We start from the raw sequence: 26007 nt of genomic DNA on the forward strand, positions 1-26007 counted from the left end.
TGGAACAGGTTGCCCATGGGAGTAGTGGAGTCACCGTCCCTGTTTTTTTTTAAGGGAAGGTTGGATGTGGTGCTTAGGGACATGGTTTAGTGGGTGATACTGGTGGTAGGGCGGTGGTTGGACCAGATGATTCTGGAGGTCTTTTCCAACCTTAATGACTCTATAGTTCTTTCCCAACACAGCATCCTGGAGAAACCCACTTTATAAGCTTAAAACTATCCTGTCAAATGGTTTTACACTTGATTTAGACAGTTTCTTACTTGCTGAAGGTTTCTTCTAAACCCTGTCTTATTTGTTTTAATATGTAATTTCTTGTGATGTACCATCTAAACTGTTTTGTTGAAGTCCAGACAGATTACATATACTACTTTTTCCAAGAGTTAGCACATCAATTAAAATACTTTGGTGAATGTGATATAATTTACATTAGGTGTGCCACTGTTGCATTTCACCTCATTTACTTACAACTAATTAATGTTTTCTTCCACATGTGTTCCTTGGCTGTATGTAGAGTTCAAGTGAGATTCCAGGTTTTATAGCTCTGAGATGCCTTTTCTTCCTCCTCACCATAAACATTCCATTTCCTATTTCTGGTCACAGGTATTGAATGTGATAGATTTATTAAGTATCCTTGCTTCTGAAGTTGCAATTTCATGCGCTAACTCCTTCAGTACTCTCAGATGGGGATTATCCTGTTCCCTAAACATGTGTACGTCTAGATTTTCCTGCAGTCATGTGGAAGGAAATATTTAACTGCATCTTTTCTTATTCCTTATGTCCACCTGTTCTACATCAACACCCAGATTGGAAACAGAACAAAGTATTCATTTAGTTCAGGACTCTAGCCAGATTATCATTAATGTATATTCCTTTCTCCTTGCATGACAATTCTATTTTATTCTGTCATTCTCTTTTTATTAATATGGCTACAAAACTTTTTACTATCTGTTTTAATTTCCTTTGGAAGGTTTAACTCATCATTTGACAGCTTTCACTTTTTGTCTATAACTTCTGACCTCCAAGAGGTCTTTGCTGGTCAGTCTGTTTTTCCTGTTCTCATAGCTGCTTACTTTTACCAAATACAAACTGAAGAAAAATAGGAAATCATGTGTCAGTGATTTATTTATTTATATTTTTTTCACAGCTTCCCCAATAAACCTTATTCAAAGTATATGGACATTTTGACTATCATTGCAATATATGTAAGTATGCACACTAACAAATATTGGGAATTTAGAAATGATCATCTAATAGACAAAAATAGAAGAGAAACAAAGGAACTAAGAAAAAAGAACAAGCATATACTAAGAATACTTCATATGGAAATTAAGGAACTACCTGACCATGTAAAAAGATAGTGTGTCTTCTCATTACACTAAATGGAGATGCCTGGATATCTCTTAAATATTATGGAAAAAGTATGTGAATAATTTGACAAAGTCTTAGGTAATACAGTGGTATAAGAATAAGCACTTATATCTATTATCCCAGATGTACTGTTGAAGTTATCTGTTGTCATCTTGATAAACAGTTTCACCTGTGAAGGATGCTTTACTATTTACATCCTGCAAGACATTTTCCCAGTATTCAAAACACTAAAATACCTACTTTACACATGTATTAATAAGCTGTCCATATATTAATAATGGTACAAGTATAACAATAAGTTTTGATTTTTATAAGTATGGAACAACATGTACTGGAGAAGAAGGAATGTTTTCAATTTCTGAGTCTACTGAAAACTGTGCTCTTTAAACTGCAGCATACTGACCATTTTTATTTGTGGATTGATGCCAGGAATAGTGAGCATTATATTCTGAATTATATTTATTTCCAGTGAGAAACTAAATGCACTCCCTCTTTAGGAAGCTTGCTCATATTTGTATCAGATCAAGCCTTCATGTTCCTTTTCTAAATGACAAATCTAAAGAGACTTCAGCTGGGATTCAGTTTGAGGTTAAGACTCCTCATGCCAGGTACCTCAATTTACATTACATTCCCACTCTCTGACTTTGCTGAGTTTGTTGAATAATCTCTGCCTTAGAGAGAGATGAATGGGTGCCCATACAACTTAATATCTTGCCAGGTCTAAGCAAGAGTGCCCTGTGCCATCAGATTGCTGTATCCAAGAGACCTATATGGAGCTAAAAAATATTTACTTTCTCTTATGGGAGATTTGGGCTTTTGGGAGCAGCTGGAAGCCAAAAATAACACCCTAGGGCATCTCAAAGAGCACTAAACTGCAAATGAATTGGTAAATGAATTATGTCACCAAAGTTAATGTGGAATTGAATCCTACCCTGTGTGAAGGGTAATTTTATGATACCATTTCTTAATATGTTTAAGTTAGATATATTAAAATATGCTTTAAAGTTGATATATTCTGAGGTTTGTTTTCCAGTGGGAGTAAGCCTTGTTATCTTCACTCAGTTTCTCTGAGCATGGAGAGGTGTCTTCAAATCACTGGAAGATGGAACATTAAAAAAGTATGTGAGGAAACAAAAGGATTAGAGTTCATTTGATGGAAAGCACAGTTTGCTATTGGTATATAACTGAGTTACAGACAGTTGATGGAATTGGAAAAATCAATGAAAGTGAGGCAAAGATCAGGAACAGTAGATGTTGATGGTCAATTTTTCCTGCTCTTCTGCTTTTGTCCAGCTGACAAACCTGCATACACAACTCCACCTGAACACTCAATGTATATTTCCCCAATCTTCTTCTTACGAGAGATTTCTCTTAATGTATTCAGTCAACATAGGTCAGCTATATTCATTAATTACAGACATATATTTATTTATAGACATTATATCCATTAATTACAGACATTCAGGCAGCTTGTTCTTGTTGCTTTTGTGATATTTTCATGTTTAAATTCTCTGATTAAAATTTTTTATTTAAGTATCTTTGAAACTCGTAAAACAACCAATTAAACTTTTTCAGAAAAAAAAAAAAAGTCGAGGTGTTTTGCAAAAAGGAACCATTCTCTGTTAGATCAGCTGGAAAAAAATCTGTGCTAGATCCAAAGCACTCTGGTCTAATATACTGCTTCATTTCTCTTTGGTGAGATTCATGACCATTACAAATACTAAGGACAAACAAATAAGACCCAGTAGTAAGGAGAGGTCAGAGTGGCCCTTAAGGTGTAAAGGATCAGTGGAGGGGAATAGAGAGTTGAAAGAGAAGGAATTACAAAAGTTCAAAACCAGTGGTGTAGAAGAGGCATAAGGATGCCATAATTTCTTGATATACATTCTGCTGTAGTCAGTTCGGTGGAACAAAATTAAGCTTGCATACTGTTTATCAGCAATATAATTTTTGCAAGGCTTTGTTAATCCTTCAAATTTGGTATCTTTTAGTTTATCAGACTCCTTTCTTTACATTTTGGTATTTCCTGGTGGTTCAGAGGAACTGGAATATGTGTATTCAGTAGGAGCTGGAGTAATTAGAAGTGGAAAAGCAATTGTAGTATTCATAAATCAAAGATGGGCTCTTCTAGTTTCAGATGAGGTTGGAATTACAGAAGTAAAAGAGCATTATCAATCCCTGCGAGGAATTTGAGTCAGTTCATATTTTAAGGATGCATGTAACAAAGTAGCAATGATAAAACTTTTAAAATGAAAGCTGAAATTCACCTTTGTTTAACCTTTTCTTCCTGGACTTTAGGTATCAGAAAGAACAAATACTTTGCTGGTAGGTCTTGTCCAATTCTATGGATGCTTTGAGAAACAAAGACAATGTAAATACAATACAGAGTACTAGAAATATTCATGAGTTTACCTTTATATTTGTGTGTTAGCATCTTATCAGTTACTTGTGATTACATTTTGGTGTTAAATCCCTTCTAAAGGGATTTATTAGTTTGGCAAAGGTAGCTATTATTCTTATTTCTTTTTCCCTGGTCATGCAAAATTGCTTTTCCATGCTGTTTCAGAAAATGCATGGGAAAGGAAAGTTGAATTCCTTGGCTAAATGAAGCAGCTGTTTGGTGTTTTCTCCTAATCACAGTTGGTAAGTAGATGATTTCTTTTACCATTCTTATCCATGCCATCTCCTGAGAGACAATGGGTTTCTCCTTTCATTGAGCCCAAATTTCTCATATATTATAAAAATGAGTAACAAATAAAGACATTAACATATTTTGTTAAGTATTTAATATTACAAAAATTAAATATAATAAAAGTACTTATTAATTTTAATAGTTTTTTATTCATTTATATTTGTATATAGATTTTTGTCATTGAGAGTGCTAGTGTTTTGGGGGGTCTATGCCATGAAGTGTTGATTAATAAGTTTTCTTACGACATATATAATGGCATTATTAATCTCGTCTCTACAGATGCATAACTGCTTACATTTAATTCTCACTCATACCCTAAGCATTACTTAAATCTAACAAGTTCATTTATAATTATATGTTGGATTATCTGAGTTTTGGAATAATTTACTACTTCCTATTTTCAGATGCTAAAATTACTTCTAAATTCAGATGCTAAAGTTACTTCTAAAAAGCTTTTGATAATTCTAGCAAAAGCTTTCCCCTATCTACTTTGACATTTCTCAGCATCTTATTTAGTCCCAGAGTTTGATCAAACTTGATGACTTATTTATAGTCAGCTGTATTGTGCTTAGTGCTGTACAAACCATGGACTCTGTTCAAAAAACCTCTGCTTTAAATCAGATCCAGGGAGTCCAGCTGAACACACTATACAATTGCTTCATCAGTTCCCATTGAATGATAAAATTTATTTCATTATTTTTTCTTTATAACCCACAAAATGTAAAATGTATGACTGTTTTCTAGTATTCATTCCACATCCTACTTTCTGAAAATTGATATGAAGATTTGTTTAAACTGATAGCAGTAACTACCTCTTCTGTGAATAAATTACACTTTCATTTCTGAGAGGTCCTACTCTTTTCCTCCTTGCTGACCTCTTCTTCTCCATGTACTTTAAAAAATTCTGATTTATCTCAAACCCTCATGCAATCTGCTTTTCATTTTCTATCCTTAATTTTCTTATCATTTTTTGCACTCTCTCTTAACTTCATTCTCTAATCTTCTCAGTACTGCTGTGTAGCTGATGTTTTATGCTTCATATTTTCTTTTTCCTTACTTTTGATTACATTTTGGACTTTTCAGATCATCCTCATTGACTTTTTACTCCTTGTACATGTATTGCAAGATTGCACATGCAACCTTTGGGTATACATTCATTTACCTCTTCACATTTTCCCCATTTTCTTTTCTTTTTTTCTTTTTTTTTTTTTTAATCTGTCAGTATTTTTCCTTTAGTGTTTTCATCATGTTAATTTTTCTTCTGACACGCTCCATTTCTCTAAAATGACTAATCAATCCTAAGCCTTCTCTAACCAGTTTGATTTGTCTCTCTAGTTGTGAAAGCAACTCTGCTGTTTTCAATTCTTTCATGAATAGACTTTCATGTCTCTAGTCAAATGATAATCTAAATTAATTAATCTTAAAAAAAAAAAACGTATTACAATTACTTTTTAAAGTATGCATGAACAGGATGGGAAACTTCTCCTGGAAGAGAAACTGTCTTCATTTTGTGTAACAACAAATGCAATGCTAAAGATAAACAAATTAATCCTTTTATATAATAAGGAAGCAATTTTACTGCTTGTGTGCCAGCTGAGGATTCCACTAAGCCAGAGGATCCTTGGATATCACATGAAGGCAACTCTTCTTGTCATCTGAATATTTTCCAAAGTTAGTGGATAAATTTTTTTAAATTGAGGGGGTTCTCTTTGAACTGATAATGTGATGGATGTGGAGGATATGGAAATGAGGAGCCACGGATTTTTTGAGGAAGTATTTATGATACCTGGGAGTGATAGAAGCTTGCGAATCAGGCTGTATTAGGAGGAAACAAATGGAGGTTAGACAGAAATTCCTTGGAACTGTGAACATTTAATAGGTATAGACTGTTCATTTGTTAGATGGGACTGTGACATATAGGTGCGTGTGTGTGTACATCTATATATATTTTTACAGAGATACGATCTTGGCAAATTGATGTTAATTTGACTGGGCTGAACATGACTGGGCTCTTTCAAGTATCATGATCTCCAGCAATGTAAAGCCATTAGGAGAACAGAAATTAAGCTGAACTTTGAATTAACAAATGTTTCAGACCGGCTAAAAATGGTGTTGTAGCCAGGCTTTTGGTCCCACTCCACAATTCCTGGGATTGACTACTTTGTTTTCTGCTGGTTATGGAAAAACAGAAGTGTGATTTGTCAGTGAGTAGCTGAACCTACTGAAGCAGCAGACAATGGAATAGTTATGTTAAGGACTTCTTGTTTAGGCTTCAGTCAAAGGAACGATGATCCAGAATCTCCCTCCTTAAGTGAGATGCACACTCAGAGTAGATTTTAGCCCTAACTATTTATCAGATTTTCAGCAAATTGATTTGAGTGCTTTTGAACTGTACAGAATAAATGAAGCTTAAGAGTGCTGGATTAAACTTGTAGTTGTATTACAGCTGCAAATGGATTCAGTATACAAAGCTATAATTTTACAGGTGGTTAATCTGTAACATGGGCCAAGATTTTATTGCACAAGAATTAAAATCGAGAGACATTAAATACTGAAACGGATGTCATATCTAATTTATAGCTAGCTTTAAAAAATAACGTGTTGAGTGGATCTATTTCTGATTTAACATTGTTTCAGACTTTTATTAACATCAAAAAGTCATACAAGTTATGTAGGATACTCCACCTGAGAGAAATACTGAGCAATCAAGTGTAAAACATTAACTTTACATGAAAATATATACTTAAACTAAGGTGGCAGAGTGGAAGCTCTCTCTGATACACTGCACTGGGTGGGGGAAGGGAGAATTGAAAATGAAGAAAGGAACAAACTGGACCCTTAGTGCCAAGCAGTACAAATTGGAGTTAAGATGAATAAGAAGAATCCAAGAGCTATTAATCGAAGCTCAGCACCTCCAGGGATAAATGATTCTTATGCCTGAAATAGATTTAACTCTCCCCAAACAGTAATCTCACTCCTGAACAGGAAATGAAAATAAAAGTGAGCTACCTACCAGGCAAGAGCACTCTCCACCCTCTGAATATTGCAGCCACTCAAGAGCTGCTAAACGTGTCTGGGTCCCCCACAACTATAAAAATTTGTGAACGTGAATGACTGGATTAGGATGTTTAGCTGTACAGGGACATTAAAAAGGGAACCCTAATTTCTGAATACTCATTTTTCCCTGTATCAGTGCTCCATTACTAATATGAAACTAACAGTATGTATCTTGCTTGTATAAACCACACTTTTTCCTTTTTCTCACTTAAAACTTTGACAACCTGAAGATTGCTGAGAATCACTGCTTCAGTTCTGAAGTGCAGGAATTCTTAAAAGTTCCCATTCAAGAATTCTGCTGAATGACTTATTTCTTTTAAAGGCTGTTAGATAATGCCATTACTGACTTCAGATTGAGCTCACTTCTCTTAGTTTTCGTATACATTTCATTTAGTTAACACATCTCCTACTTATTTTCTGATTTAAGCAAAACACAACATGTGTTTAAAAAATGCAGTACTTATTTTGAAACTTTTCAAGGAGCTTTTGGCTTGAGAAAACAATGGATTATTTCCAAGGGAAGCAGGGTGAGAGGAATGCTGAGGCATTCTGCACATCAAGCCCTGAAAGACTGTCTTTATTTAGCTGCTAAATGGGGCAGGGAGGAAGCAAGGACCTACTGCTACTTTTTTTTTTTTTTTTTTTAGAAAGGCTTCTTCAACCTTTCCTCAAAGCCTGTAGTTCATGTTTGGCTGTAATTCATATTACAGACATCTTTTCCTGATTTCTCTCTTTCCTTTGCTCTGGATAAATTTAGTTGCAGTGGAGCGGGTGGCAAAATTTTAACTTCGCTGGGGTCAGGACTGCATCCTCCATTTTCTCTCAACCAATTCAGGTACAGATACTTTGTTAAAGCTGCTGTAGTATGTAGATGCCTGATTCTTTTTTTTTTTTTTTTTCCCCTTCCCTTTCCCCTTCCCTTTCCCCTTGCCTCCCCTCCCCTCCTCTCGCCTCTCCTTTTCGTTATTTTCACTGAATGTGTAAAAACATTTATTTATTGATATGCTTATTCATCCATGCATCACTATAATATAGATAGGCTTTGATTCAGCCCTAGCTGGAATTCCAAAGAATCTCCAATTTTGTGTGTTTTAGAATATATTAGGCCTATGAAATAAAGGGAAGTTTCTTTGTGGGGTAGCCAAAGGCCTAATGAACTTTAGAAGCAGATCTACATTAATGCATTTTCTAGTTATGCTAAATTACTTTGAAAAACAAGGGCTTCTCAGATGTAACACTTGGTTTCAATCACCCATGTATCTCAGTCTGGAGAAAAATGACAATATCAGCTTCAGTTTGCATTCTCTGTTCTGGGCTATGAGTCTTGTTTTTATGTACTTTGAGCAAGTGCTTCTGTGGAGTTACAGAATCACAGAATCATCCAGGTTGGAAGAGATCTCCAAGATCACCGAGTCCAACCTGTGACCTAACACTAGCAAGTCATCCATTAAACCATATCACCAAGCTTTACATATAAACGTCGTTTAAAGACATCCAGGGACGGTGACTCAACCACTTCCCTGGGCAGCCTATTCCAATGCCTAACAACCCTTTCAGTAAAGAAGTTCTTCCTAATATCCAACCTAAACCTCCCCTGGCATAACTTTAGCCCATTCCCCTCGTCCTGTCACCAGGCACGTGGGAGAACAGGCCAACCCCCACCTCGCTACAGCCTCCTTTAAGGTACCTGTAGAGTGCGATAAGGTCACCCCTGAGCCTCCTCTTTTCCAGGCTGAACAATCCCAGCTCCCTCAGCCGCTCCTCGTAGGACTTGTTCTCCAGACCCCTCACCAGCTTCGTTGCCCTTCTCTGGACTCGCTTGAGCACCTCAATGTCCTTCCTGTAGCAAGGGGCCCAAAAGTTAGCGTACTCTAAAATGTGTATATGCACACCATTCAGTGAAATGCAGTAATTATGCTTTTTGTTTAAAATTTCTTTCTTTCAAAATATTTTTTAACATTGTTAGTGTTTTTATTTTATTTAATAATGCTACTGAGATTTGAAATTGTGTTTTTGTTTGCTTGTTTGTTGTTTATTTGTTTAGTCATTTTGTATAAATAACTGGTTAAAAGGCTTCAGATTTTATTCCTGAGTAGCAATAATAAGATCAGACATCCTCATTATATGGAAAGTTAGGTTGTTGTGTTTTTTTGTGTGTTTTTTTTTTTTTCTTTTACAAATGCTTCACCTATTTATCTGCACTGCGTTTTACCTCCTATTATTTGATCATTTGGTATAGAAAGGATTCTGCATTTCTTCATGGATTATGAATATATCAGTCTATCTACTCCCCTGTCCAGAAACCTGTGGGAAACTTTTGACATCCATTCACCATGAAAGTGACCTGGTTTATTTATTTATTTATATTGTTTATATTATTTATTCATATGAGGACTTTTTTTTTTTTTTAACCTGTAGCAGCCATGGTTCGTTTAGACCTTCTGGTGAGTTGGTGAGGTTTATTCTAATTTATTTATTTTTTAAATAAGATTTTTTTTTATATAAGATTTTTTTTTAAGTGAATCTGCATTGTCTGTTTAACCCTTTTGAAAGATTCATTTAAAGAATTTGAGACATCTCAGTAGGCACGTAAGTTTTTAATATGGTTTATTTGTATAGAGGGCTTGTTCCTACAGAATGAGTTCATGCTCTCTGCTCTGTGAATATGCCCTTAGTTATTCACTTGCAGAATTTATTGAAATATTTACTAACTGTGCTATGTGCAGTCATCAGGATACAAAACTGAGGTAAAGTATGTTATCATTTTAAAGTCAGTGGCAGCAGCATTTTTGACTGCACTTGCATTTCTCTGAAGGACATGGATAATTGTGAAAGTGATTGCTCCTGGGAGAGCGTGGAGGGAAGTGGGATTTGTGGAGACCAAGAACAGAGCAGAGGGAATGGACAAGGGTAACAAAGGTATCCCGAGAGGCATGCTGAAAACTGAAATGTTTTGTCTTGTTGACTTAACTAAACTTTTCTAGCGAATCTTCATGAAAAATAAATAAATATAATAATGATAATTATGATGATGATGATGATAATAATAATAATAAGCAAACAGGTAAATACCCTGTAGAAACTAATACTAATGTTATACTTTCTCAAAACCTTCAATAAAACATTAATGTTCCCTCTAATTCATAGATATCTTTGCCTGACTTCCAAACTATGAGCATGTTTTAAGGCAGACTTACCTCTGGCAGAAAATGTTATGATTTCCCCTAAGAAATAATAGCAGAGCAGCACATCTGTGATACTGTATGTAGACGACGCTTTTAAATTGTGCTGGAGCATGGTTCAGAAATGTGATATCCTTTCAGGCAAAGCTGAGCAATTTTCTGTATCTTGTGAGACTGAAATGCACGCACAAGATTGTCTTTATGCACCACTTATTTCACAATAAATGAGAAATTTTTGCAAAGAACCTCATATTCTTTCAGGTCTACTCTTTGGCTTCTCCAACAACACACTTAAGAGAATTAAAATGTACATTTAACTCGTTCACATATGCTGTTTTAAAAAATGTTGGATCATCACATTAGGATTAAAAACCACCACCACCAACAAAAAACATAAAAAGGAAAAGGAAATTTAAATGTATGTGAGATATATGATGCCTTCTTAAAATATTGATTCTTAATCCCACATTTGGTCTAAGAACTACTATAGGCAGTTTCCTCTTTCAATAAATTCAAAATGTTTTTTTTTTTTTTTTTAACATTAAAGCCAGTTGTACACATGAATTTTAACTTGAAAAGTAGTGAAATCATTCTGGAAACACTACAGAAAGAAAATGGAATGGCAAAGGCTACTAGAGAGTGTGCAGTAAGCTCCTCAAGTATGCATTAAGAGGAGAGCATTTTCCTGGACAGTTTGTTATCAGAAGTAGTGTGCTTACAATAATTAGTATCCTGAACAGCTCAGAGATGATCGTAGACACAGCTGTTGTTGTTTAAGGTAGCAGGCACATCAATGGCAAGGCAGTAGGTATTGATTTGTGCAGTGACATCCTTGTAGCTATGTCATCTGAGTGAAAGAAGCCCCCAAATTAACCAATAATAAAGTGTTAGAAGTTGTAGCAGTTGCCTCCTGGGACCTGTTCTGGCTGAGGATGGATACCTCTCCTTTCCCCACAACCATCAATCCTCCTTGAAGGACAGTGTTCTGGTCTACATCAGTCAAAACCAAAATATGAAGGCCAAAAGGACAAAGCAGCAGATTGCTGTATTTTGTAAATTGAAAATTTATTCACTATATTCTGAATCTTGATCTAACTTTTAGAACTCAATATTTAAAATAAAAAAAAAAATGAATACATTTTCCTCTTTAGGCATTTGAATACAGTCAGTTTAAATGTATAGTTCCATTTCCATCAAAATCTGTTGTCAGAAATTGTTAGTTGTATCAACTTGATTTTCTTACTGTTCTGATTGTACAGTCCATTTTTGTCATGGGCCACTGGCTATATAGTACATCAGCTGACTGTATGTAATAAAGGGTAACAAGCCTGGACATTGTTGATGTTAGAACAGTAAAAAGCAGTGACCATAAATACTCAATCCACACAAACATCAATGAGAAAATCTGTATTTAAGTAATAATCAGATGACATATAAAATGTTAATCAAAGGACTTAAAGTCTAATTTGGATTTAAACTGTCCCATACTATGGTGGGATTTCTGTTTATTTAGTAATATAAAACCTTCATGTAATCAATTTCTTTGCAGTTCTTGGATTACCATCTTATAAATGTTATGTAATTTATAAAATATTTTGTGACTGAATTTGTTCTCTGTTTTCAAGCAAATGGGCAGAAAAAAATGATGTTAACACATAAACTAAGTTTTAAACAAGCAAGTATTCAATTAAAATTGAAAAAGTGACTTTATATTATTGTATTTGATATCAAGATACCCTTATGGTCAAAACATTAATTTTAAAAATGAAAATCCTTTTCAATATTTGAGTTATGTTTCAATAGATTATAGATTTATATTTCCAAAAGCAAAAAAAATTACAAGTATGGCTGAGGTAAAACAAATATTTGACAAATATCTATCATCTTAAAATAAATAAATAAGTAAATACTAGCTGTTTATGTTAGTACTTCTCTATAAATATTCTCTCTACAGAACAAAGGACTTTTGTTTTGTTTTGTTGTGTTTGTTTTTCTTGGAGCTAGGGGAAGTGTCTGGGACATTGAACTTTACATTAAGCAGAAACAATCCCAATTAGGAGAAAGAGTTTAAAAAATCTTTTGTATCTGTTAATAATAATAATAATAATAATAAATCCAGAGCTCTTCCAACATGTAGAGAGGTATGTAATGTTATCCTTGCTTCTAATTCTGCTGCAATCGAGGTATTCTCTAAGTAAAAACATGTTTAAGTCCTAAGGATTTTAAAAAATGCAACTGGTCCCTATTAACACAAGATAACAATTTAAAAAAAATGCAACTGCCAAACATGATCAATTTTTTTTTTTTTTTTTTTTTTTTTGCTGACATAGTGCTCATTTGTAAACTACACGACAATGCCAAGGGAGGATTTCTTTACATCTTAATTTCTGTGGATATATATGTATATATTTCGGGGAGACAAACATTTACACCAACAATTTTAAGTCTGCTGCTGTAAAACTGCTGTGAAGTCATAAAGAGATTCTGGGATTTCAGATTTAGAGTCTTATTGATATCTTCATTGTGCAAAGAGAAAATGAAAACTATGAAAATGAAGGTTATTTATACTTCATTTGATGTTCCTCTTTGTACTGGGTTTACATCACAAGGGCTTTGTAGCGGGGGGGGTGCAAGGGTGGCTTCTGTGAGCAGAGTCCAGAAGCTGCCCCATGTCAGATCAGAGCCAGCTCCAGCCAGCCCCAAAAGGAACCCATCACTGGCCAAAGCTGAGCCAGTGAGCAACGCTGGTTGGTCCTCTGGGAGAGCAGATTTAAGCAAGGGAAAAAACAGTCACAACAACAGCAAAGCACTGTGCAACAGCAGCTGGGAGAGAGGAGTGAGAAAATCTGAGAGAAACCGCCCTGCAGACACTAAGGTCCAGGCGCTGGAGCAGAAGTTCCCTTGCAGCCTGTGGAGAGGCCCCTGGTGGAGCAGGCTGTCCCCCTGCAGCCCATGGGTCCCACACGGAGCAGATCTCCACGCTGCAGCCCGTGGAGGAGCCCCCGGTGGAGCAGGTGGATGTGGCCTGGAGGAGGCTGCGACCCATGGAGAGCCCCCGCAGGAGCAGGTCCCAGGCCAGAACTGCAGCCTGTGGAGGAGCTCCCCAAGCAGGAGTAGGGGATCTGGGGGGCAGCTGCTGCCAGTGGGGGACCCATATTGGAGCAGTTTGCTCCTGATGGAAGGACCCCGTGGTACGGACCCATCTTGGAGCAGTTTTTGAAGAGCTGCTTCCTGTGGGAAGCCCACATAGGAGCATCAATTCTGCAAGGACAGTGTCCCATGGGAGGGACTCCAAGTTGGAGCAGGGGAAGAGAGTGAAGATGAAAGACAGGCAGAGCTGAAGCTTTAGGCACTGACCACAAGCTCCATCCTGTTCCCCTACACTGTTCAGGGGGAAGATTTAGAAGAGGGTATATGGGAGGAAGGTGTTTTTAGTTTGCTTTTAGTTCTCACCATTCTAGTATGTTATCCGTAGGCAATAACTTACATTACTCTGCCTCATTCTGAGTATGTTTTGCCCTTGATAGTTTTTGGTGAGTGATCTCCCTGGCTCTGTCTCAGCCCATGAGGGTTTTTTTTAATCATATTTTCTCCCCCTGTTCTGTTGAGGAGGGGGAATGAGAGAGCAGCGTGGACGTTGTGTAACTTAAACCTGCTAGTGTTAAACCACCACACCCTTACAAAAATCTTGAAATTTGAGGCCTTTTCTTGTTTTCCTCTTATACAGCAAGGATTTCCTCTTATATGGCAAGGATTTGATGCCGTATAAGAGTAGATAAAAGATAAAAGTGTAAAATAGAAATTCCTTGTGTTGGATGAGTGCTGAAATGCATGTTTATCCTTCTGGGATCTATTTTAGAAAAAGCAAGTAGGATTTCATTCTGCCCAAGGAATTATTTATTTATTTATTTAAAGCTTTATTTAAGCTATTGTCTAAAATTCCAGAACATGAATTTTAGACCAACTTTTTTAATTAATGGGAAGTTATATAGCTGTTATACACTTCCAGTGTTTGATGAGTGCCTTTTAGCAGCATATACAGAAAATCACAACTTTTCACCCCAGATAAAGTTCTCAGATTTTCCAGAACCTTGTTCACTTGTTACAATGCCTTGCCAATTCCTTTACGTTGTATAAAGCCTTTTAGGAGGGAACAGAGTACCTCAGCCATTTTACTGATCCAAATTATTATGGCAGCAGCCAGGCTCCATATCACTGAAGCAGCCAGGCTTCATATCATTGAAGCTGCATGACAAAAATCTGAAAAGTTTAAATGGGTTTGTGTGTGAGGTCAGTTTTTAGGTACAGCTGTAGTTTTGTAACTGGAAAGAGAGGTGGAGTAGGCTGGGTTGACTGGTTGACTTGGAAGATCACTGAGCTCAATGTAGCTTTGCAATAGTTTATTTGGGACAGTGATAGTTGCAATATAATGCAACCACTGAGCTCAAGTATTACATGAGAATCAGCTGTGACAGTCTGCTAGGCATTATGCCCTTTGAATCTCCTGGAAAACTGAAAATAAGGATGGAGCTAATTGGAATTGCTGTTAGAGAACCACTACATTTACGGAGGGAAAGGAATGACTATTGTAGTCTTTCTTGGCCATCTTGCACAAAAAAAAAAAAAAAAAAAAAAAAAAAAACCACAAAAAAAAACACCTGTTTAAGTAGAATTATTCTTCTTTAGGAGCTGAGAAATTTGAGCTTTTGGCTTTCGAGTGATTTATTTTTGTGTAAACAAGTTTTTGTTGTTGTTTTTAAGTTATTAATTTCTTGAGATACCTTGTTTTTTTTTTTTTTTTTTAATTCGAAGCTATATTGTCTCATTAAGCTTCATACATCAAAATATAATGCTAGCATTAAGTGAAAACATATAAAATTGCAAAGTGAAGTTATAACCACACTTACTCTTGTGTAATAATTGATACCTAAAGTTATCTGTCAAGTAAATGCTCATGTTGTAATAAGGTACAAATTTGCTTTTATGATGAATTAGAATTAACCCTGCACCCTGTTTCTAAGTTGGTTGCTCTCTGTTTCCATTCCATACCCTGTTGTATGCACAAAGTGAAATCCACAGGCCTGTAGTGGATGAAGCTAATATTGTCTGTGTCTTTCACTGCTGGATGTTACAAAAATCAATACAAAAATCTTATGAGCATTTTCAGTACCCAATTCAATAGAAAATATGTCCCATTTCTGCAGCTTTTGCAACATTGTTTGAGCTTCCAGGGCATGGAGGTTTGGACATACTTTTTATTGAATCAGGTCCTCAGTAATGTCTTCATATATTTTTAAAGAAAACTCAGGAGATACACACTGAAATAAACAGTGAGAATCATACAAGTCGATGGCTGGACTAGAAAGCTTGAATGAGGATGTGAAGACTGAAATCTGGCTAGCAGCAGTTTCTCCTGCAAAAATATTTTATTTTTAACATGATGTCTGCTATATCTGGTTGTATCAACTACAAAGAATGTAAAGATAGTGCCTTTGGCACTGCCTAAGTTTAAAAATATATACCCACTGATAAACCATCAGTAGATATTTTAATAAAAATAATCATGGTTAAGTTATATCCTGCCTATTTTACTAGAATGTACTCTTTTTTTTTTTTTTTTGGTTTGAAGCATTCCTTAAATATTTAAGAGTATGTATTAATCTACTCTTCATTCTAAAAGTCTGATTTATGTCAGATTTATGTCAGTTCCATAACTATATGGTGCAAGTGCCTGGAAGATATACGCCATTTGAGAAAAAAGTCATTACTTTGTGATAAACGTAAGATGAAAGTGATGCTTCTAGGCAGAGATTCAAGAAAATTTCTGGAAGGCCAACCTCCTTGTCAGCTGAAGGCACCAAAGCATTCAGCTGAAAAGGAAGCTCTCCTTTCCTTTCATTGTCTTTATACACACTTAACGTATCCCACAATAAGTATTTAGTGGAAAATTGCCTTTTGCATTCTCCTCTGCATGAACTGAGGCAAAAATTTGTTACACTTCTAGTGGGTAGTTATGACTAATACAGACTTCAAAACTGTCCTCATTGGCAAATAGGGGGTAATAGGTACTGAGTCCAGTGATACCCATGAATGATAAGAGAGATGTGCTGCTGTGATTTGCTGACATGAGATGTGGTGACTATGTTAAAATAACTGTAAATTTGTCATGCCTTTTCAATAGTAAAGCAGATGGAACCTTTGTCTGTCTAGCAGTACAGTTTCAGACAGGCTGAGAATCTGAATTCTATCATCACTCATCACAGATCTCCACCTTCTGTCTGCTTCATTAGGTCATATTGGTAATGTAAAGAAACTACAGTTCACCTTCAAGAACCGAAGCATTTTTTTTCCACATCTTCTAAATTGGTTTTAGCAGTATTAACAGTACTGTCAATGAAGCATATTTGAAGGTATCTTATGTTCTTGGAAAGATCTAACTGAGAGTATTTAAAAAAAATTAATTTAATATAAATGTTTTAGCAATAATAGGGTCTCTTTGCTAACATCTAGTGAAACTTAGGAATTCAGTAGTGAGGTAAAATTACTTTATGTCTCTGGTTGTGGTGGTCAGCATACTTAAATCTGAAAAGGGTTGTTCCAGTAATGATATAATGCAGTGGAGGCAGATCTTTCTTTGGAGAAAGATCTTTCATGTTTACTCTTTAAAGACCCAGTTCATCAGATACCCAAAATGTTTTTTTATATACAGTAGGAATCACATTATTTTATTATTATATTATATTATATTATATGAATTATATTTTTATTTTATTTATTTTATTTTTTCTTCTGTAGATCAGTCTCCACCATTCTTTCATTATTCCTTCTCAGGGCTATAATTTCCAGGGTTTTTCCTGTCCTTGTCAATCCCTCTGTTGTTTTCTCTGTTTCTCTCACACAGTTACACATAGTATAACAGTATAATGTAGCAGATTTTACCTTCTCTTTGCCAGTCCCCAGAAAATCTTTACAAATGGTCTAAGACTACTGATGTGTGTCTGTCTCCTGGGTGGTGTTTTTTATTGTTTTGCCAATTCCTAAATAATATGAAAGATAACTCTAATTTTAGTTATTTCTTAATTTCTTTTGGGGAGTAACCTTTAGTAATATCACAAAGCATGAATGTATGTAAAATAAATAAATTTTGTATTCCTTAATGATATGTTTAAATATAATACATTTCAAAAGGCCTAGATGAAATAACACTGTGCTAAATTTAGCTTTCTTTTGTTAGTGACATGTATGTGATGTTTGTTTTACAGTTATTCAACCAAATTTTATGCGACTATATTTCAGCCACGGGATTGTTTTTGAACTGATTATGGGGATTATCATGTTGACTATAGGAAACTTGAACTGTTTTGATTGAATACATATGCCTTAAGCCTTGTTTCTGTTAACAGACTATATAAACAAAACTTATAGAAACTTACACTTCTTTAGGATTCCAATACGCCTCACAATCAATTTAATTATATTCAAAGACAAACATGATGAATACATTTGTAAAAACATTCACTTTTATCTTGAACTTTACTGTAGACTTCTGGAAAAAAAAATCTCAAATATGGGCTTTAATAGAAGTCATTCATTAAATAAACTATAATAGTATTGATAAACATATATTTTGATTTTCTTAAGATACACGTCATTTCATTTATATTCTATACAATGATTTTAAGAATAAATGTGTTATTATTACTGTTAGTATATAACTTGGCAGTGTTTGCATGGCTGAGATATTACATAAGTTTATGCAGACTAATTACAAAAACAAATTTTTGTTTAGTCAAAATACAATCAATTTTACTAAAGCAGGTAAACTAATAAAGAAAAAGAACATCTAAATGTACTTATCCATGTGAATGATATTATTTATTATTTATAAAGACACTGAATTCTTTGTTTTCTATGGGCATATAATGTTCAATATCTGGAATAATAGAAAATTGGTGAAAATGAATGGCTCAGGAGTAATATTTTTCAGAAGCTATCAAGCTACATTTCACTTTGCATTTTATATATACATTATTTATATATTTATGAAAGTCCTGTGCATATTAATGTTGTCTTTTGGGCAGATACTTCCCCTTTTTATTTTGGTAATTATGAGACCATTGCCAAAAAATAAAAATAAAAATAAAAATCTTGGCTCTCCTGGCAGGTGTATATATCCTCCACTGTGGAAGTATCTGCATTGACGTAACATTTAGTGAAAACACAATGCAGAATGAGACCTGAAAAATCAAATTTTGTGGTGTGCCAGAGGAAGAAAGCATGAACAAACTGAGTAGTGTTTCTTCTCCTTAGCAGTTTAGCAGTCTGTTCCTGAGATATTATTTTCTGGAACTATTTCTTTTCACCTTCGATAACATTTTTTTTTTCTTTCCGTCATCAACGATTCTTCTGGTTTTGTATCTTGCAATCTGTTTTGAGTTGTAACTTATCACTAATTATTTAGGTAATTAGTGTAAATTTAAGATGGCTAAGACACCCCTAACATCAAATATAATATTACACACCAAAAGGTAGCAGCAATTTTTACATGATCTTCTGCAGTAAAACCCAATTTTTATCAAACAAAAGCAATATGTTTTTGAAAGAATCATTTTTAAGAGCAGACTAAGCAGTCAAGTTACCTAATTCATTGGAGAATTTTTCATTTCAATTATGACCTTGAAGTCAGTGATGCTTGGAATGCCCCTCAGACCATGTCATGGGTGCTCTAGTAAAGATCTATCGTTAGATCAATTACTAAAAGCAATGGAACATCTGATCCTACCCTTGAAATTAACCAGGAAAAGTAGGTCAGCACACCTTCAGCTGACACAATGAAGTATTATGCTCTCAATGACCCAGGAAGGAAAGCCCTAATGATTGATGGGAAGAGAGATTTAAATAAGAAAGTTGAAGCACACTAGAATTAAGCACGTCAGAATGATCAAGCAACTCTAGACAGCCAAGTGACTTCAGATAACAGAAATTTTGGTCATATCTCATTCTCCACCTCCCTCCTCCACAGAAAGTCATATTTATGATCAAATGCAAATGGATTTAAGCTTCAAAGATCCAACAGTTTTTCTAAATAGTAGTCATTTCTTCTCTTTCTCTCTTTTTTTTTTCCCGTTTGTTTTTGAATAATGCTATTTGGCTATCATTAGCTCTCACAGTCTCTATATATGTGGTAGAAAGACCACTGCAATCTCTTCTGAGCAGTTAAAAACTCTAAAAACGATGTCAGAATGAATCCTGTATGTTATCGCCACTTTAAAATATATGAAATCTATTTTCCAAATACACCTCAGAGGCATTACTCCTCTTTGAATTAAAAAGAAATAGATAAACAAAATACATGTGGTAATACAAGAATATCAGAAGTATATGTATGTGTATATATATGCATATTTGCATATCAGAACTATATGCAAGTATTTTTAACTATTCTGTGGTCGAGAGCTGAGCACATATTTATAAACCACTTAGGACAGCTTGGTGTTAGACAGGAATGCAACCTCACAGTACTCTAGGAAAGGCATCATAAAAGCTCTGTATTGTTTTTTCCTTTCATTTCCATTAGATTTAAATTAAAATGGTACATACTTGTTAGAAGTAGACTTCCAGAGAAGATGCTACATACATTCAAGTTATTGTTTAAGGACTGTGAGTAATCTTTGTCTGTGAAGGCAAAAGGATTTCATGATCACTTTTTAGATCAATAGTGAGATAAAAAGTGTGTCTTTTCTGAAGTGTGTAATAGATTATGTAATGCCTTTCCCTAGCTTTCTTGGACGAGCAATATAAGCAAAGGAAGGCTGAAGGATCTTGGCAGTCTCTGACCAGACTGATGGCAATCTTTTTGCCAAATCTGAAAAGAAGACTAAATTTGCACTTGCCTTTTCTATGAAGAGTGCCAAAAATCATTCAAAGACTCAGCAACAGTACTTTGAATAGGCAAGAATTTTAGGTAGATATTATATTTGTAAATATGGGGCTCAATTGTTTTCAATTAAAGTGATCTAGTTTCTGTATTCAGCAATTAAAGGCATATCTGCCACAAGTTATTTATAGTTTAGAACTGGAAGTTTACTGCATCAACTATTTCTTGGACTACTAGAAAGAGAATTTACAATGTGCTGTTTTTCTAAATAACTCACTATCGAGGGAAACATTGCTTACTTCACTGAGCATTTAAAATGGGTATATAAGAAATATGAAACACCTGTACAGAAGATTAAATTGAATGTCATAGAGCTTGAATGACTCCAGTCCTTAAAATCTGCTGTAGAATTGTTCAAGTTTATGTTGTTACAGCAACATCTGTGGACTGGACAGGGGGGTCCGGAGTGTGAGCAGAGACTGCTTCAATGTACTTCAGTACCACATATATTTTATCTATGTTTTAAGTAGTATCTAAGGGCAAATATGTAGTTGGACCAACAGGTTAACTGACTCTGTCAAGCCCTATTAACTGTAGCCTTAAGAATAAATTGCTTTCATAGACTATGATTTGGGTTCTGCCAAGTAAAATTCCAAAACTTTTGCATCAGTTTCCACCAGTTTGTTGCTTTTCCTCTGGTCCTTGGCCTTTACAAAGGGTGTTTTAGTGGACTTTCTTTTTCCAGAAAACCTGTCAAAACCATGGGAAAATAATTTGAATTAAGACTGGAAGAAATCTTCAGATCTCTCATAATGTAGGCTTGAAAATATTTTTTCCCATATGGTGTTCTATGATTTCTCTTTCTTCTTATTAGATTGCTATGCCCACTTTCTTTCTTTCTTTCTTTCATATTGTGATTGAACTTAAACTTTTGATATGTGAAGTAAAATAAACAACAAAACAAATGGTGCTGCATGTGAGTAAATGTACTATACAGGATTGTTAGCCTGATCTAACTCAGTTATTTTACATAAGTCATATGGAACTCATTTCTCTATTTGAACAGCATCCTGTGAATTTAGCTGTACCCTGCAAACCCAAAATATTCAGTACCAGCCTATTCATTTATATCACTAAGTATAGCACATTAGAGTGATGAAGAAAACAACTTTTCAGCTCTACCTGTCCTTTCAGTTCATTATCACTGAGGTAATCAGAAATTTCAGTAAACTAAGCACGATTTAAGTCTCTTACCCCAAAGGAGATTTGCTGATTCACGGTATAAAAAGCTCTTAACTTTCACAGTTGGTATTTTCTTAACAAGCACAGACCACTGTGCTTATAAAACAGGTATTTTAAGAAACTGCAGTCTCTAATATTATTAGTCAGTCAGTGAAATAGACATCAAGCCTTGACTTGCAAAAGGAGTTTCAAAATAAAACAAAACAAAACAAAACAAAGCATGAAGAGTCTACATGATGTAGTTATATACTGAGGCTCAGAGGGAATATTTCTGGATTATTTTCTTACTCTTCTATTTTATTATTATTATTATTTTTTTTTTTAAGAAACATCAAAAGTGGAGTGTTTTTTTTTGTTTGTTTGTTTTATTATTTGCCTTAATGCTTCATGGAACACTTTCATTTTCATTATGTATAATATATGATAAAACAGAAATATCTCCTTGAAATTAAGATTTTGTTTGAGGTTTGTCAAATTGTTCTTAAAAGCCTCAATAAAATAGTGTATCAAGCACTACAAAGATCAGGTCATAATTAAGAATGGTGTGATTGGAGTACTAATTAAGTTCAGGCAATGATTTCTCAGTACACTGGAGATAAAGCAGAGTTTTAGTTTAATTAGACATTGAATGCCAAGGTTTTGATCAATAATAATTAAAAGAGCATTTGCAAAAGCTATATTTATATAATTTATAGTCTGATTTTTCTTTTCTTTAAATATGTCAAAGCCTAGTGTGTAAAAATTGTTGGGATTCTATGTTAACACCATCAAAACTACTACTCTTATATATATGTACATATAATACTTATTTAATAGCTTTAATTTTCCACATAAAATAAAGTTTGTTTGGTATTAGTTGGTTTGGATTTGATTTGACAGGTGTCAATTTAATTAACAATCAACGAAATGACATTCTAGATTTGCTTTGGATAGCAGTTCAACACATTACATTGATTTTGTATTATTGGGCTAGGTGTTGTCATCATTATTACTGTGTGCTGTGCTTCAGGAAGAGTTTGAATTAACCAGTAGAATTTTAGTATAGAGTCTTTTTATCTTTTGGCATATAAATTATTGCCATAGTTCAAAAGTGAACGAAAATGTTTTGTTGGTGTTGTTCTTGATTTGTGTTTTTTAAAAATATTTTTGTATTAAAATTATTCAGACTAAAATGCTTCCAAACGTTTTAGCTTATTTATATACTGGGATTATTATTAATTATTATTATTATTATTATTATTATTATTTCTTAAAATCTACTTTATTCTTTTGGGAATATAACACTAACATAATGTTAGCTAATATTTTTAACATCAGGGCTGAATTTAGGTGGTTGTTGACCATCTTGTCTTTCAAGCTGTATTTTCTATAGAGTAAAAGCAGCAGTTAGGACAATTACAGGAACACCTGTACTAGTGAGTCATGGGAACTGCTCTAGCATGAAGCCAGTCTCAGCATGGACGATAAAAGAATGCTTAAGTATGTTCAAAACCTCTACAACTCCAAGAAATTGGATGTTTTGTACATTCTACCTGTCTGTGGTTCCCTCAAGAGAGAGTCTTTTCTTGCAGAAGTGACAGAATTTGAGAAAAGTATAGACTTCTTTATACTTTCTATCCCAAAAGAAATATTAATTACCTGTGAAAGCTGGATCCTCTTATAAATTTAGAAAGTTTTGCAAGGTGCACTGCAGGCTCAAACCAGTATAACTTCTAGTCAAAATGAAAGGCCGCAGATATTCAGATCTGAATAGTGATCTATTCTATATCAATCTATTTTTATGAATAATAAAGATTGTAAAGGCTACTGTGAGAATGGAAGTGACATGTCAGCAATACCTGTTTGCAGTGTGGTTCAAATTAGACTCAACTCATTCAAAGGTCTGGAGACTCAGTACTAAAACCATACATTTTTACCAAATCACAGAATGGTTGAGAATGGACAGGCTCTTCCAACCCCTTGTTCAAGCAGGGTCACCTAGACCACAACTCTAGAAAGTGTTAGTTCCTAGTACATTTTAAAAATTGGAAAAACAAAAACAGAAAAAAAAAAAAGACTAAAATATTTATAATCTGCCCATACCCAACAAAAGGAATATAGGAATTGTAGGAAACTGCAGGAATTGTAGAAAGAAAAGGTCTTTCCTTGCCTATATCTTCCTGTCATGGAAAATATATTTACTTTGTGAGAGTTCTCTCTGGTCAAATGTGCATGCATATATCAACTGCAATTCAAAATGAGGTTAAATTAGGCAAAGTCTTTCTAAACATGTCTTTCTAAATAAGTATAATATAGAAATACAAACTTTTTAAAATAGATAAAAATATGTAATTAAAGTATTATCACATAGCCACTTTTGAGGACTTTTTTCAAGCTTTGCTTCATTTGAATTTCACATATTTGACATCTTGTTTTCAAAATTCATCTGATTATATCAATATATTACATTATGCAATAATAATGAAACATGACATATTTGAGCAGAATGAGTCTTCCTGGTGGCATGTCAAACCTAATACGTTCCAACTCAAAGTTCTTTAAAACACATTTGTTAAACCTCTATTTAAAAGAGCTGCCCCTGCTCAGATTATTTGTATTTGCTATCACTGTTCCTTCTGTTAAGTTAAACTGGGTGTTTTGCAACCTGCTTCTCTTGGGTCAGTTAACTTTCACTTCAAGTCAATGCAACAGAAAAGAGAAATGTGCAAAACCTCATGGGTAAAATGAAGAACATAACATCCTTTCTTTTTTTTGTACCTTCCCTCAGTTTTGAAAATACACATCTAGGTTAATGTATACTTTATTCCAGTAGTAATTATGATCCTACACATCTCTTAGTAATCATGATGATTTACCCTTAAAAGCTGGGGCCAGGAAAAGGACATTGGAAATATTTAATGAGTGAATCTTCTAGAAAAAATTGCAAACTACTGCTGATGGGATAGACTTTTTTGGGGATGAAAAGTTATGTCAAGAATTCCTGACATAAAGTTTAATTTTTTACCACTCCAAGAAGCCTGAGCTAAAGACAAAACAAAGATTTATGTTGCATAATAATAAGAAAGAACAATAAATAACTGAATGTTGTTTTAAGAAAAAGATGTGTTCTTGTTCCAGTTTTGTTAACTGCAGAAAGAAATCCCGAACATTTTATAAAGATTCTTTGCCAGTCCAGAATATTTAGACATTGATTTAGAAAAAATGATTACGTGCTACTGTTTTTTACTTGTTTATATTGCTGTATGTGAGAACTGTTGCATTTCTCCTTCACATGCCACTGCTACACAAAAAAAAAAAAAAAAAAAATTACAGGAGACATATTCTATTTGCGGGAGGTGACATTTCATCAGCTTCTAGAGTTCTGTTGAGTCTTGATAGTTCATTCAGTTTGATAATTAGTCTTTTTGCTGAAGTAGCTTAGGAAGCCTTTATCTGATGCCAGTGTTTTCCTTTGATTTTCCTTTCCTTGTTTCTTTGATAAGTAATTTGTGACCTAGTTTTGGAAACACTCTGTTTAGGAAAAAAAAAAAAAAGGGGAAAAAAAAAAAAGAAGGTCTTTTAAGGGTTGCATACCTTATTAGTTGCTTATCCGTTCCCACTCTTCATCCTAATAGAAGTTATGCATGCACCATAGCAGACAAATGGTTCACTCTGCTGAGTGGATTTCAGGCTTCTCAGAAAGTGAGAACAACAGCAAAACCATAGCATTAATCAAAATAACTGCAGAAGATTATAGTAGGTCCTGGCACTGTGTGGAAAAAGAAGAAACTCTAGCAACTTCTGTACTTTCTGTTGTCTTCTGCAGATGGTCTATCTTTTCCCAAGACTCTGCTTTGGAGTGAGAGCAATCTCCTTTCCACTGGCAGACCTCAACTAAGTATTAATTGGAAACTTAATGAAAAAATAAAGCACTGGCACTGTGAACTCTCTAATTTAAATACTACTGTATGTGTGCAAGAAGGGGGAAGGTAAAGGGAAATATAGAGAAGGACAAAAAATTATGAATATAAGATTATTTTTTGCAATGTGTTTTTCTGAGTGTATGTGAGAATCATTGAAATGCAAGCTGACAGACCGCTGAATATTTTTTTTCAGCTGAATATTTATTTTCAGTGGGGTGAGGGGGTCATTTTTTGTGTGTAGGTTATGAACATAAATGAGGTGACCTATACAGAAGCCTCACTCTCCCTTATACAGGTGGATAGACCTGCTAGCTATCATCTTTGCCCCAAAAGTTGCATGCGTAGTTAAAATACAAGCCCTTTCAGAATAGTAAACCATCTACAAACCTTCAAGAGATAAGGATACATATTTTTCAAAAAATTAGTGTTGCTGGTGTAAATAAAGCATATTTTTCATTATTTTCTACTGTAGAAGTGAAAATATTCCTGTCCAATTGTATTATATAAAACAATAACCCTGAAACAAACAAACAAAAAAACAACAACCACAGATTAAAGTGAAATGTCTGTCAGCTCCTTACATATTGACAAAATAGAAATATTAATTACAAATATCCATAAAATATGTCTTTAAAGGCTATTAGACATATGAATAATTATAACTCTCCTGAAAGGAATGCAGTGTTT

General features: G+C 34.4%; 2 long non-coding RNA genes across 2 annotated transcripts in view; one reads left to right on the forward strand and one right to left on the reverse strand.

Moving 5' to 3' along the window:
• The window catches only part of LOC308190358, a 620619-nt gene that overhangs the window by 292802 nt on the left and 301810 nt on the right, over positions 1–26007 (reverse strand). The gene's annotated exons all lie outside the window — the stretch shown is intronic.
• Positions 3667–26007, forward strand: part of LOC308190659 — a 45468-nt gene continuing 23127 nt past the window's right edge. The window contains exons 1-3 of the long non-coding RNA XR_013947447.1: positions 3667–3693; positions 3935–4011; positions 7875–7952. This is a non-coding gene — a long non-coding RNA (uncharacterized lncRNA). The remainder of the gene's footprint in view (positions 3694–3934; positions 4012–7874; positions 7953–26007) is intronic.

The sequence above is a fragment of the Anser brachyrhynchus genome, assembly GCF_964034855.1.
Source record: "Anser brachyrhynchus genome assembly, chromosome: 2".
Taxonomy (NCBI): Eukaryota; Metazoa; Chordata; class Aves; order Anseriformes; family Anatidae; genus Anser; species Anser brachyrhynchus.